The sequence below is a fragment of the Cervus elaphus genome, chromosome 14 (assembly GCF_910594005.1).
Source record: "Cervus elaphus chromosome 14, mCerEla1.1, whole genome shotgun sequence".
Taxonomy (NCBI): Eukaryota; Metazoa; Chordata; class Mammalia; order Artiodactyla; family Cervidae; genus Cervus; species Cervus elaphus.
Window position 1 is genome coordinate 46,882,379 of NC_057828.1, and position 15,041 is coordinate 46,897,419.

Genomic DNA, 15,041 nt, shown 5'->3' on the forward strand with positions numbered 1-15,041 from the left:
GTTGCACAGAGGTAGCTGGGCTTTTCTGCAATGCCAGATACAGAATCAGTGTGTGACAGGCTTGGGTTGGCGTGTAGAGGTGGTGCTCTCAGCTGTGCCCCGGAAATCCTCTGTTCCCTGGTGGGGATGCGGGGCCTGCTGTGAGGCAGAGCAGGATGAAATGTTTTTAGCACTGTATCCCTTGGAGCACAGGGCCTGGTGTTAGTGGTCCACGAGGGTTATTTTCATGTCTTTACCTTCTCTGAGAGCTGTGTGTACACATCTGTGTTCATTTTCCTTCCTTTATGAGGATTTAATGCTAAAGTTTTCTGAAAGACTGGTGCTTCTTGTTCTGATTGATTGCTGTTAATCACTAAAGAAGTTTAAGACCCATCTTTCTCTTGTTTTATGTGATCTCGCCAGGGGGCTCGTACTCATGCTCAATTAGAAAATAACACAAGAGAGTAGTCACCGCACGTACTCACACGATTTAGGATACTGGCACTATGTAATGACTCATTCAGTTTCCCTGTAGAATATTATTACCTTGAGACTCAGAGAAGAGAGCACTTCAAATGGGCTGTAGCAGCACGTGGGAAAGCTTTGGGAAGGAAGATAGGTAATGAGGAGCAAGGTGTGTTTCTGATACACTGGTAACGTAGGGCGGGCAGAGTGGAGGAGCCCTGCATGTGTGCATGCCAGCCTGTCCCTATAAGCAACATAGGCATTGAGCCTGGTGAAGCCGAGAGTTGTGAGAAGATGACTGCAGAACATCAAAGAAGAGCACAGGTTAGTGGGTCCTGGGAGGCAGACATGGGGATGTGAAACGGGGCCGGATTGTAGAAGGTTAGAAAAGGCAAGATTTTATGTGCTGGGCCAAAGAGAGCCTTTGCTGGCTTTTTCATTCCAGGCAAGGCTGTCACTGCTTAAGAAGATTCATTGGGTAGCAGTGTGGAGTGGGGGAAATACTGAAAGTTCCAGTTGGGAGGCTAGGGCTGTCATCCATGCGTGAAATGAAGAGGGCTAAGACAATGGAGATGGGGTATAAATAATTGTAATAAAATCAGGAATAATTGTCAAAACAACATTTTCATGTTTAGATAGTTGCCACTGTAATTTATCAAGAATGAGACCAGAAAAAAAGTTCACATATGGAAGCCTTGAAATTCCTGATATATAATAGTCAATCACAATGGAAGATAAAACCCAGTGTAGTGGATAAAAATCTAATTTTAATCCCTGGAGAGATATTGGCATCTTAAGGAACAAATTAGCAGTCCTGACTTGCCTGTTTCAGAAGCTCCAGCCTTTACCAATTACCATCTTGTTTGTTTACGTGTGTGTGTGTATGAAATGGTTTTTATCTTTTAGACTGATACTATATTCTCTAATCAGTGTGAATGTCATTGTTAGACTGTTTCATTTATTGCAATACTCACTAACCAGGATTTGCTGAATGGATTTAAGGTTTTGCCCATAATAACATTGATTTTTGGTAAACTTTTTATATTAGCATTAGTGATGCCTAGTATTGATTTATTTAATTTTTTAGCAGTAAAAATATTATGTCTACCAGGAATTTAATTAAGTCCATGATCAGTGGTATACTCAGATACCATCCTGTGGAAGCTGGAGAAGATTCTGTAGTAAGATGACAGATCTTTTTTCAGTCAAGACAATGCTGTGTAAAGCTAACGTATTGATTGTTCTTTAACAATGCTTCATGCTGCCAAAGTCATTTGAGCTGGATCTGAATCGGATCCAGTTGGCAAAGCTCCCCTCCATGTGTGGAGCTCTCATAAATTCTGCAGGCCCACAAATCTGATACAGTGTAATGAGAGAGCTGCTGGGAGAAAAAATTGATTACAGGGCTGCAGACAATATCATTAACATTTCCTGCCATGATACACCAGATGTCTTCTCTAATAGACTATTTTTGTTAATTTAGTTTTTATAGGATAGCATTGATTGCATCATAATTTAACTTTTCTTTGCATATTCAGGTATCTGTGATCTCTGTTTCTATACTAATGATGGCATCAACTCATAAGGTTTAATTTTTATTAATTTTTATCTGTTCATTTTAAAAGCATCTGTGTCAGAAAGGCAACATTTTTACTCATTCCTGAGAATCTGTTAGCTCAGATGCCTTCTAGCAAAAAGTACTGATTTACTGGAGTGGGTAGGGAGGGAGGTGAGAAGGCAAAGGAAGCATTCCCAGACTGGGAAGAGATGATCTACACCCCTAGCTGCTCCCCTTATCGTATTGGGGTTTAATTTGTGTGACAAAGGCTCTGTCCAGAGCAGAGAGGTGCAGCCATTTAAAGGGGACTTGAATGCATGTTCACGTCCACTGTGGTAGGTGTGGCTCTGCAGGCTGGAGTGCTTGTCAGGCGTACCCGTCCTCTCCTCACTGGAAGTTCAGTGCTCCTCACTAGGATGTTTAGTTACTTAGCATTTTTATTCCTTACTCTTACCTTTTTGTGCATTTAAGACCTCTGTGGGGGTAGCTAACAGATATTGTTACAAATATGACCATGTTTTGATAGTCGGTCAAGCTATTTTATGTCATTAAAAAAATATTCACAGCAGCTTTATTCACAATAGAAAATTACTGGAAACAGCTTAAATGTTCTTTGATGGGTGAATGATCAAACCAAGTCATTATTTTTTTTTTTAGCTACTGGTTTTGTTTTTGGTGCATTATCCTTCAGAGAACAGATTTTTCTCATGATGAGTTCCTGTGTAACATGGACGTGTTAACTAACCATCTGACCCTTAGTTTTCTCACTCATAAATGGGTATGCTACTATAGTACACTGATCACAAAGGGCTGTTGCAAAGGTGATTGAAATAATTCATTAAATTGCTTTGCCTGATGTCAAGTATATAATAAGCATTCATTAAGCAGTCTCTCTTATCACATAGAATTTTATTGTACAAATTCAGGTTTAAATAATTGACTGATTTTTCGGATATTCTTAATCTAAAGTCCCTAGGTCCCTAGATGGTTTTGTTGAGTTTAAGAGGGTCTGTGAACTTCCTAAAATTGCTTGCAAAGTCTTACACACACATGCATTTTCCTGGAGAGAATTTATATTTTTCAACTATGAATGATAATCAGTAGATTTCTAAGATTTAAAAATTAAGTTTAAAAACTGCTGTTCTCTAAAGTCTCTTGAGGTATGGGTCACTTGAAGCCTCAAATCAGGAAAGTAACCTTTAAAATGACATAAAAATTAAAAAAAATTCTTTAATTGAGGCTATTTTCCAAATAAAGGCTATAGTTAAAACCCCCAAAAGACAAACCAACAGCCCTTAAACCAGCTAACTGTTTGCTAAGGAGGTGAACTAACATGGAACAGTCACTGTGTGCTGAGGCACTCTGCTGGTCTTTTTATGTAGCTTTCCCCGTATGGTCTCCACAACAGGTGCTTCAGGTACTTGGAATTTGGGGTACCATTTAATAATTAAAAGTAAATATTTATCATAAAATGCTATTTTAAAAGTAAAGCCAGTGGAGGAGATGCGAGAGTCACAAGTTCCATCCCTGAGCTGGGAAGATTCCCTGGAATAGGAAATGGCAACCCACTCCAGTATTCTTGCCTGGAAAATTCCATGGGCAGAGGAGCCTGTGGGGCTACAGTCCTTGGGGTTGCCAAAGACTCAGACATGACTGAGGGCCTGAGCACGCAATTACATTTCTTAGCTGCTTGATGCTTATAAAGAGTTGTCATCTGGTTGCTTGTTTTGCCCTATAGGAGGTTTTAAGGATATCCTGCTTTTTCAGAGTTTGCTGTAGTTTCTCCAGTTGCCTTCAACTATGCCCAAAATAAGCCTTTTATGTTTGACTGTGGTAAAAGTGTTAAAACCAGATTTTCAGAAAAAATGCCAGTACAGATGCTGTATTAATTTGGGGATTAGTCCATCTACCCTGAATGAAAGATGATTACTAGCTGTTGAATTTTAATGTAGCAAGTTTAAAAAATTCTTAAAACACCCAGTTGACCAGTGTTAGTATTAGTGAGCACATACCCACTTCCAGGTGAATTCCTTTCCTTTGAAGCTGTTATTTCCGCATCCTGCTTTCCCTTAGAAGCTGAATGCCAGCTAATTTGTTCTTAAGGCTATCTTCCATTATACTCATCTGCTCCTTTTATACAAAAGAGGCCTCGAGCCACATTTTCAGAACATATATTTGAATAACCTTAGGATTTTAAAACACTTTCACTGTTTAAGCAGTCTTTGCTACCATAGATCTGTATGAAATGTAATGGTTACTTTTAAGTTTTATTGAGCTCTCCCTTCTTTCAGGGATAATGCATCACCCTTGGTTACTTACAGGCACTGTGAGACCCTTTAACTTCTTTCAAGGGCTATTTCATGCTGTTTGAAAAATGTATAAGCAAATACGTGGTGTGCCCAGGCTTTACAAGTTCTCAGGAAGCAGTTTTACTAAGAGACATTTCAGGACGTGGAGGTAGAGCATGCAGTTTGTCTAGCTTAACTTTGTTTGTAGTGTTATCCGTCATTTTAGGATATCATAGTATTTTTAGTGACAGCATTTCAAATAAATATCAAGGTCTTCAGCTTTTCTAAGTGCCTGGTGTGAAGATTAAGTAACTCACCTAAAGTTAATCAGCCCTTTCCAGAATCTGAAAATTGTTATGCCTAACTCCTCTAAGTTAGCATTTTCTGTTTTTATCTTTGATCTACTGTTGTACTGTTAGATCGAATGGCAGATACTTATAATTTTTTCCTTTTTTTATTCCTTGTAAATAGACTTTATTTTTCAGAGCAATTTTAGGATCACAGCAAAAATTGAGTGGGAGGTACAGAGATTTCCCATATACTTCCTACCCAATACATGAATGCATGCATGTGTGTGTGCTAAGTTGCTTCAGTTGTAACAACTCTTTGCAACCCCATGGACTGTAGCCTGCCAGGTTCCTCTGTCTGTGGGATTCTCCAGGCAAGAATACTGGAGTGGGTTGCCATGCCCTCCCTCAGAGGATCCTCTCGACCCAGGGATCGAACCTGCATCTCTGATGTCCGCTCCGTTGGCAGGTGGGTTCTTTGCCACTCGTGCCACCTGGCAAGTCCCCATACATGAATACCCTCCCCCATTAGCAATACTCCCACCAGAGTGGTGCATGATTAACAGTCAATGAATCTCCACATCATTATCATCCAAAGTGCATAGTAGGCTTTAGGTTCACTTTTAGTGTGTTGTACATTCTTTGAGTTTGGACAAGTTTCCAATGCTTCACACAGAGTAGTTTCATTCCCCTGACAGCCCTCTGTGCTTCTCCTGTTCAGCTCTCCCTTTCCTCCTAACCCCTGGCAACCACTGATCTCTTTGCTCTCTCCTTAGTTTTGCCTTTTCCAGAATGTCATATGGTTGGAATCATAAAGGATGTAGCCTTTTCATGTTGATTCCTTTCATTTAGAAGTATGCACTCAAGATTCCTCCATGTAAAGACATGAAAAGTCATGCATAACAGTTTCTTTTTCACCGTAAACAAAATTCCATTGTTTGGATGCACTACAGTTTATTTATCCTTTCATCTACTGAAAAAGATGGCATCCTTCTTCCAAATTTTAGCAGTTATGAATAAAGCTGCTCTAGCAGCAGGGTATTGTGTGGACATAAGTTTTCAACTACTTTGGGAGCCTAATTGCAGGATTGTATGGCAAGAGTGTGTTCAATTTTCTGAGAAACAACCACACTATTTTTCAAAGTAGCTGTACAAGTCTGCATCCCTAGCAGCGATGAATGGAAATTTCCTGTTGCTGTACATCCTCAGTAACATTTGGTGATGTTGGTCTGGATTTTGGCCATTCCGTTAGGTGTGTTAGTGGTATCTCTGTTGTTTAAATTGGCATTTTCTTGATGACATACTGTGTGGAGTATCTTTTATTAGGCTGTCTGGTCTGTTTTGACATCATACTGTTTATTTTTTATTGTTGAGTGTTCAGAGTTCTTGGTGTTTCCCAGGTGGCACTACTGGTGTAGAACCCTTCTGCCTGGGCAGGAGACATAAGAGGCTTGGGTTTGATCCCTGGGTCAGGAAGATCCCCTGGAGGAGGGCATCGCAGCCCACTCCAGTATTCTTGCCTGGAGAATCCCATGGACAGAGGAGCCTGGTGGGCTATAGTCTGTGGGGTTGCAAAGAGTTTGACACAACTGAAGTGACTTAGCACACATGCAAGAGTTCTTTGTGTATTCTGGATAACAGTTCTTTTATGAGACATGTCTTTTGCAGTCTGTGGCTTGTATTTTTCTTGTCTTGACAGTGTCTTTTATAGAGTAGAGGTTTTTTTAATCTGTCAGTTCTTTCCTTCATGGGTTGTGCCTTTACTGTTGAGTCTAGGAAGTGATCTTCTAACCCAAGGTCATCTAAATTTTGTTCTGTGTTTTCTTCTTCTAAGATTTTATAGTTTGCATTTCATTTCACATTTAGGTTTGTTACCCATTTTGGGTTGATTTTTGTGTCTAGGTTATTATTATTTTTTTGGCACATGTATGTCCAGTTGTTTAGCACCATTTGTTGAAAAAATTTTCTTTTCTCTATTGCATTGCCTTTGCACCTTTGTTAAGCATCAGTTGACTATGTAGATCTGTTTCTGGGCTTGCTAATCTATTACATTGCTCTAAATTGAGAGTAAAATGCAGACATCTTGACTGTTTACTCCTAAAGACTTAGATGTGTATTCTTTTTGTAAGAACGAGGACATTCGTTTATATAGCTACTATATAGTTATCAAAATCAGAAAATCTGACAGCAATACAATACTGAGGGAATCTGTAGACACTCACATTTTGTTGTACATCCCAATAATGCCCTCTACAGCAGTTTGCTTTTCTGACCTGATATCCAGACCAGCATCACACCTCTATTTACCGTGTCTCTGTAGTCCCCTTTACTGTGAAGCAGCTCCTTAGTCTTTCTCTGCCTTTCATGACATTGACCTGTTTTTAGAGTCCAGCTCAGTTTCCCATAGTTCCATGCTTCCTAGTTATTCGATTTTGGTTATGCATTAATTTTGGCAGAGTTGTCTATATTGTGTTCTGAGTCTCTACATCAGAGGACAGATGATGCTAACCTGTCACATTGTTGGTAATGGGAACTTTGATCACTTGGGTGAGTTACTAACTTTTCCTTTGTAAATAAGAAGTAATTTATAGGGAGAAGCTTTGAGACCATGTAAATATCCTATGTGTATGTGCCCAGTTGTTCAGTCCTGTCCAACTTTTGTGGCCCCATGGACTCCTCTGTCATTGGAATTTTCCAGGCAAGAATTTTGGAACGGGTTGCCAGGGACTTCCCAGGTGGCGCCATGGTAAAGAATTGACCTGCCAATGCAGGAGATGCAAGAGACATGGGTTTGATATCTGGGTTAGAAAGATTGCCTGCAGGAAATGTCCTGTTTGCCATCGAATTTTCACCCACTAACATTAACATCTCCCCTGGGGTAGGAAATTGCAACCCACTGCAGTATTCTTGCCTTGAAGATTCCATGGACAGAAGAGCCTGGGGAGCTACTGTCTGTGGGGTTGAAAAGAGTCGGACACGACTGAGCATACACAGGCATACGGTATTAACACCTATTTTATTTTTTGCCTGAATCATTGTGGTGATTATGGAATGGACTCGTTTTCTCTTTTCTCTCAAACTCTGTCATTGAAAAATACATCAGAATTTACCTATCATCAACTCAGATGTGGAATTTTTGAGTAAAGTGAAAGAAAGAAAAGAAGAGACTAAGGAAGTGGGAAGGGAGAGGAGGAAGCCCTCAGAACATTTGAGCCCTTAGGGTCTTTCCATTTTTAGCAATACAAGGACTTTATGAATTTTCATTATTTTTGTAGAAAGAGGAAAAACCTGTGATGGTATTTTGTTTCATTTTTTACACTCCAGAAGAGAGAAAAGCTGCTTAGAAGTAATATATCATGGCTGTGGTTTTATATATATATATATATATACACACATATATATATATATATATAGGGTGTGTGTGTGTGTGTTCAAATAATGGTGTTGGTTTGATTCATGTTGGCAGCGTTTACTAGTGATCAAGTTACTTCCTCTCTCTGCACCTTGGTTTCCTCACTTGTAAAGCCAGAATATTACTTCAGTAGTTCTGGAATGAGGCCCAGGAATGCACAGTTTTTCCAGGCACTCCCCAGGATGTTGTGATGGGCAGCCAGCTTCAGCACATGGAAGTCTGCCCCCAGTGGCTGCTGTGGAGGTGGAGCCGATGGCGTCCTGTGTAGGATGCAGAACTTCTGGAGCAGTTCCAGGATCCCTTAGTGTTTCTTAAACTTCAGTGTTTTATGTCCTTAAAATTTTTTGTGGTTCTCCCATATTACTTAATGTCCTACCTCCCCCAGCACACAAATTATATCCCTAAAACAACATTAAAGGATAATTTATAAATAAATTCAAACCAAACTTAGAAAACCAATGAAATTCTGACTGCCAATGTTAATTTGATAGAATTAGTTTGATGGTATTTTGCTGAAATGAAATAGCCACTTGTGACATAAATTTGTTACTGATTGCTTATTGCCCAGGTTACTGGGGGCTAGGGGATGGTGTATGACATTTAGATTACTGGGTTCCTTGTGGTGACTCAATTTTTCTCTCATGAAAAACCTGTTTAAGTTTCAAAGTGTAGCTGCCATGTTGTGACTTTGCCCTTACCTGGCACCACTGTGACATGTTAGGTTTATTTTATTGACATACTTAGCTTGTGATAGTTATACTAGTACTGCTTAGTTTTTTTGGGAGGGAAGGTTGTTTGTATTTGATACTTTACTTTTTCCCCTTTTATTTTTAGATAAATTCAGATATACAAATAAGTATCATCAATATTAATAGTAAAATTAGCACATATAACCTTTACCTAGATTTATCTATTAATAGTATACCCCTGTTTTATAAAATTAATTTTTATTGGTGTATAGTTACTTTACAGTGTTGTGGAGTTTCTACTGTACAGCAAAGTGACAACTATATGTATACATACATTTCCTCTGTTTTGGATTTACTTCCCATTTGAGTCACCACAGAGCACTGGGTAGAGTTCCCGGTGCTCTACAGAAATTTCTCATTAGTTATCTGTTTTATGCATAAGTGTATATTTGCCTATTCAATTCATAAGTGTATATTTGCCCAGTCTCCCAATTCAACCACTGCCCAGTGGAACTACTTAGTTTTTAATTGTATGTAAACATTCAGAGTCAAAATCATGTTAAAAAATTTAAGGTACACATTGAAATGAAACTGAGTTAGCCCTGTCCTGCTTCCAGCCTCCCCTTTCTTGCTTCTCTCTGAGAGAGTCAGTCAGGTAGCGTCCCTGACACCATGCGGGGCTTCTCTGTATGCCCAGTGTCCCCAAGGGATCTATGGGAAACTGTCTCTGGGACCCGCCTCAGATGCCAGCATCCTGGACACTCAGGTTCCATCATCAGCCCTTTGTATCCACGATTCCACATCCTTAGACATGGAGGACTGACTGTATGTCTTTTGATAAAGTCCTGCATATGCATAGATCCACACAGTTCAATGCAGTTCATACCCGTGTTGTTCAAGGGTCAACTGCATAATCAGTTGTTTCGGCACTCAGTCAAGGGGCTGTCCACAATTCCTTGGCAGTTCAGTAGTTAGGACTTTCACTGCGGAGAGCACGGTTCAGTCCCTGCTCAGCAAACTAAGATGCCACAAGCCGAGCAGTGTGGCGGCTCCCCACTTTGACCCCCAACCCCCTCAATCAAAGGGTTGTGTTGCACTCATCTTTTTGTTTGCAGTGCTCAGAGCAGTTCTTGGCTCCAGGAAGCTTCTTAACCATTAAATTAATAATTTGCTTCATTTAAAAGATACGACAAAAGCACATTATTATTAGGCTTCCTTATTGGCTCCGATGGTAAAAAAAAGTCTACCTGCCAATACCGAGATGTGGGCTCGATCCCTGGGTTGGGAAGTTCCCCTGGAGGAGGAAATGGCAACCCCTCCAGTAATCTTGCCTGAGAAATCCCATGGGCAGAAGAGCCTGGCCGGCTTCAGTCCATGGGGTCACAAAGAGTTGGACACGACTGAGTGACTAAGCATGCACATTATTATTATTTTTTATCAGATAAATAGAGACACAAAAAGGAATATATTAAATGTGACTGAATGGGAACACTGACATGAAGTATAGCATTTAATACAGTTAAGAGACTGGCACTAGGCAGGGAAACCTCGTCTGCATGCTTGTATTTTTTAGAAGCAAGTGACTGTTGGGGATCTTTCTGCTTTGCTTGCCACTTCCCCTAAAAATGAGAGAGTTGTGGGACCAGGAGAGTATTCCTGGGTATAGTTTTAGTGATTAGATATCAGTATATGGCTCAAGTTTAGCTTCTTTCCTCACCTGCTCTAATTCTCATGGGCTTGTGGATTGCATATAGCATACACCTTTACACAGGCGTGTATCAGGTTTTCAGCTTACATAGGATGAGACTGTTTTATTGTGTTTTTATTTGGTGTCTGATCTATGATGCTGGCTTTTGCTCTTTGAATCTTCATTAGAGGAGAGCTTCCCTTGTAGCTCAGCTGGTGAAGAATCTGCCTGCAATGCGGGAGACCTGGGTTCGATCCCTGGGTTGGGAAGATCCCCTGGAGAATGGAAAGGCTACCCACTCCAGTATTCTGGCCTGGAGAATTCCAGGGACTATACAGTCCATGGGGTTGCAAAGAGTCAGACATGACTGAGTGACTTTCACACTTTCACTACTGTGTTCTTACAATGGAAAAGGGATTCATTGCTACAGAGAGGGAGGCGTTGCTGTTTGTGGGGCTGCTGCCCTTGGTTCTAGCCTCTTGACACTGCTGCCCCTCCTTGAGGCCCTAAGGGAATGGACCCTGCTGCTGCTGCACTGCCCCAGGGCCTGTAACAATTTATAGTTTGGATGGAAAGCAGAAGGACCTAAAAAGGCAGCTGTAAAATGCCTTGGGGTCCCCTAATGGAAGATGTGTGTGGTGACCTTGGATGGCTGCAGCCCTTGGGATCACAGTGCCTTGATCCAGAGAATCCTGGAGAGGTGCTTTGGTATCACATCCACTCTGGCTCCAGGCTCACATCCAGGGTGGAAGGTGGGGCTCGCTGTCTGTAGCAACACAGTTAAAGCTGAGTGGCATTAGGGGAGCCCTGGGATATAGTATAACTGGAATGTGGGACATTCTGTCTGAGATAGGAGCAGTTGGATTTGTACTTCAATTGGAAATCGCTGGCTTGTTTTCAGTCTAAATTTTGTTTTGGTTTTGAATATTTTCCTGGTACATAAAGATGCAGGAATACCCTTAAATGTAGTATTACCACTAAATTTATTTTTTGGTTAAATTTTCCTGAAAGTTTAGGGACTTTATGTCCTTCTGTGTTGGAATGGGGACATAGGGGTTGATACCTATACTGCTTCCTCCTGGTTTTTCCTTCTGTTAGTAGCATCTTCTTGGATGTATTAAAGTGTCTGCAAATGTCCAGACATCAGTACACTAACCATGATGATTGAACATCAGTCTCTTCTTAAGAGATTTAGCAGATTTGTTCCCAAGATCAGAATTCACAAAGTTACCTGATGCACTGTTAAAATTATTTTAAAGAAAAACAGTTGGCAGATGATGATAGTTATGCTTAATCTGTAAACTTGAAATGCTGCTATGGGTCCTGTGGGTTAAGTGGGGAAGAAACCTCTATGAGGTATCTAGGGAATCTCTAGAAATGGATGAGGAGTGACAGAAAATACAGGGGTGACAGTTTAAGGATTGCATCACAGAAAAGGGACTGTGATTAAATTCCCTGATGTCGTCCCTGAGCTGTATGGCTGAAGATAACACTCTCTCCTTCTGTTAAAGACAAGAATCAATACTCACTCCTTGATGGGCTAAATTATTAAAAAATAGCCCTTCTGACATTGTTTCATTATCTGGGATTTGCCCCTGCTGGTGATCTGCTGGCAACATATGGGTATTTATTTGCTAGGCATTTTGTGTTAAAATTATTCCGTTGGTGGTGGAACCCTTTGGATAATTTCCTTCCACTTTACAGTGCTCTTGAATAGATTTGTGATTTGCTTCTGCCTAAGTGGTTTTGTATCTTTTGGAGTTATTAAACAAAGTGGTGGGGATATATTCACATTTTTTCAAAACCTTGTTTGTTCTGTTTTCTCTTTTGTAGCTGTGGGCAGGTGGTTAATGAATTGTTTTAGTGATACCCATAGCAAACATCAAATGCCTCTAGCTTGTTAGGTCAGCCTGACACATTGATTAATGTATGCTGAATTTTGTATTCTTCCCTTATGAAGAAAATTATATAAGAAATTGACTTGTTTTTTAGAGGTAGTTTACTGAGCCATCAGGGAAGCCTTTTTAATGAGAAGGAGGATATTAATTATTAGGTGGCTGACAACCAGCCAACCATCTGAAAACAAAGTGGTGGAAAAGAATGCAGCCCCATATTGTGAGCTTCAGGGAGAGAAAAAAGAAACTAGCCCTGGTTCTCTTGTTAGCGCTGGCAGTGTCCCTGGTCCCAGGATAGTGCAAAGGCCAGGGCATGAGGCAGAGCTCTCACAGGTGGCCCTTTGCCACATCCAGCAGACTGGGTTGCTGACGTGGCTTCGTCCTGTGGATGCACAAGAGGACTGTCCCATTGAACTTGTCTGTGGGGTTGGAACCTGGGTGAAGTTCGAAGCCTTCTGCCCTTCTGCAGTCTCTCTGAGGGGAGATAAGACTCTGCTTCAGTTTCTCAAAATTGGTGGTTTTGAAAACCAAAGTATGTTTTGGTTCTATATATTTATATTTAATATTTATATTAAATATATTTGTATTCTCTTGGTGGAGACAGAACCGTTTATAAAGAATTTTTATTCAATCTCAGAAAGAGTCCAGTTAGCCGGATGAAGCCATGTTGGGAGATGTTAGTCCTTGTTGCAGAATTGTGAGCTAAGGCAAAGGAACCCTTGTAACAGTCACAACTCTGTGTCCCTGGAAAAACGGATCAGATTAGAGAATCCCTTTATCTTGTGTGGAGGGGAGAGGGTTGAGAGGCGAGGGAAGCTAATGAAGAAAGTCTGGAAAGAGAGAAAGCATGAAAGTACATGACTGACCTCAGTGATGGGATGGGAAGTGGCTGCCGTGCATGGCACCCGGCCTCATTGGGCGCATGGCTGCCCTGGAGAGGCTCCTCTGCAGGAAAGCTCCTGGGTCCAGTGGACGCAGGCTGGCTCCTGGGGGTTGACTCTCCGGAGAGAGCTGCTACTCCTGGACATGACGGCCCAGCCCCGAAGCTCCCCAGGTGTCTGTGCTGCAGGGCAGGGGTGCCTTCCAGGTGCCACCTGTCATGCTGCCGACAGCCTCTCTCCTGCTGGTGGTTAATTATTTTCTCTTCTGTGCCGTCTCTTCTTCCGCCATCATCTTTTATTGTGCTGCTTTTTTGTGTCATTGATTTTCTGTTTCCTGGACCAGGTTCACAGCTCCAGCTTCTGTCCAGTTGGTTCTGGTTGAGTGAGTGACTACAGGGCATGGATGGTAGTCTGTCCAAGAGCCTAAAAGAGGTGGTGGTGAGGCTGATTCTTTGTCCACTGGCCGACCCTAGTGAGGAAGCCTGCAGAGTATGCACTGTGTCCTGTCATCTCAAGATGACCACATAGTGGTCATCTCGAGAATACAGGCTAGGTTTTCAGCTTGTTTTATGAAGCTGTCTTGAGTGCAGTTTAAATTCTTCTGAGCATATTGCTTTCTCCAGAAGAAAAAAAGACATTGCCCTTTTATGTTTGGGGAGAAAGGCTGAAGGGCTGAGACCCAGACAACCTCTGGTTTTATTTCTTGGTTGGATGAAAAGATGCCTTTCTGCTTCTCTTGAGGAAATGTCATTATCCTAACAGTGATTGGTGAACCCAAGGCAGTTAGTTGAGCAGAGGAATGTGTTCTTTTGGAAGATGGACTAGAAAACTATCAGCAGGATGGGTCATTTAAAGAAAAAAGGATTGATCATTAAAAAAAAAATCCACTGAAATGTTTATTTACAAAATTACAGTGTAACTCCTGTGCTTTGAAGGCCTGGTTATTGTCCTGGTCCTGTCAACTGACTGTGCACTGTAATATATAACTGACTGAGAAGTGGTGTGCTGCAGGCCTTAGTGCTTTCCTCTGACAGTAACCTTGTAACAGTGAGATTTCAGGCAAAATATCTTCATATCTAAATCTTTTAGTCATGGAATTTTAGCACGCTGGTTTTTATTCTACCCAGTTTTCTAGTTCTGTGCATTTTTTCTGCCCATTGGCTTATTGTTTGGGTTATCATTTTAGGTATCTGGTTTAACAATAAACAATATGAATATCTTTGAAAATTCAAATGCCTGTTTAAAAATGAGCAACAGTGGAAATTAAATGGTTATGAGCTTGCTATTTTAGCACCTCGTGGAAACAGAGGTGAAACTTGGTTAGCTTTCCCTTTCCACTGGTGCATGCCCTGGGCATCTGTTGAGTTTAATAATGCTTTTGACCCTTGGGGTCCTGAACTTGAAATTTCTCCTAGGTCTTTGGGAGGTGGGGTGGTGCTAAAGCATTATCACATACTCTGTCATCATTGTTTTCATAGATACATCACTCCAAATTAAAAATCCCTGAGGGTTGTTAATTCATTAGAGAAATTTGCTTTCTTATTCAAATTGGGTTTTCTCTATAAGGGAGATAAAATACAGGGTAGTTCACTAGATTTTTAAGGCATAGGCTGTTTTGTGCCTGGAATACTGGTTGGAGACATTTTGTGCTTGGGTCAGCTTTTTTTCTAGGCAAATTTTACATCTCACAAACTAAAACTATATATTTATGCACACAGGTGTTTATGAAAAAGAGGCTCGGTTCCCAGAGAAGTGCATCATCTTATTTTGTGTTACCGCTCAGGTAGCTGACTAGTAACATTATTACTTACTGACAGGTGCTTTTTGCTCCCAGGGATGGCAAGCTTTCTCGGTAAAGTGCTAGATAAGAAATGTTTTCAGTTTTGTCTTCTCTGTGGCC

The 15,041-nt window shown here is 41.0% G+C and overlaps 1 protein-coding gene across 5 annotated transcripts in view; it reads left to right on the forward strand.

Annotated features, from left to right (window-relative positions):
• Positions 1-15,041, forward strand: part of RERE (arginine-glutamic acid dipeptide repeats) — a 409,293-nt gene that overhangs the window by 187,323 nt on the left and 206,929 nt on the right. The gene's annotated exons all lie outside the window — the stretch shown is intronic.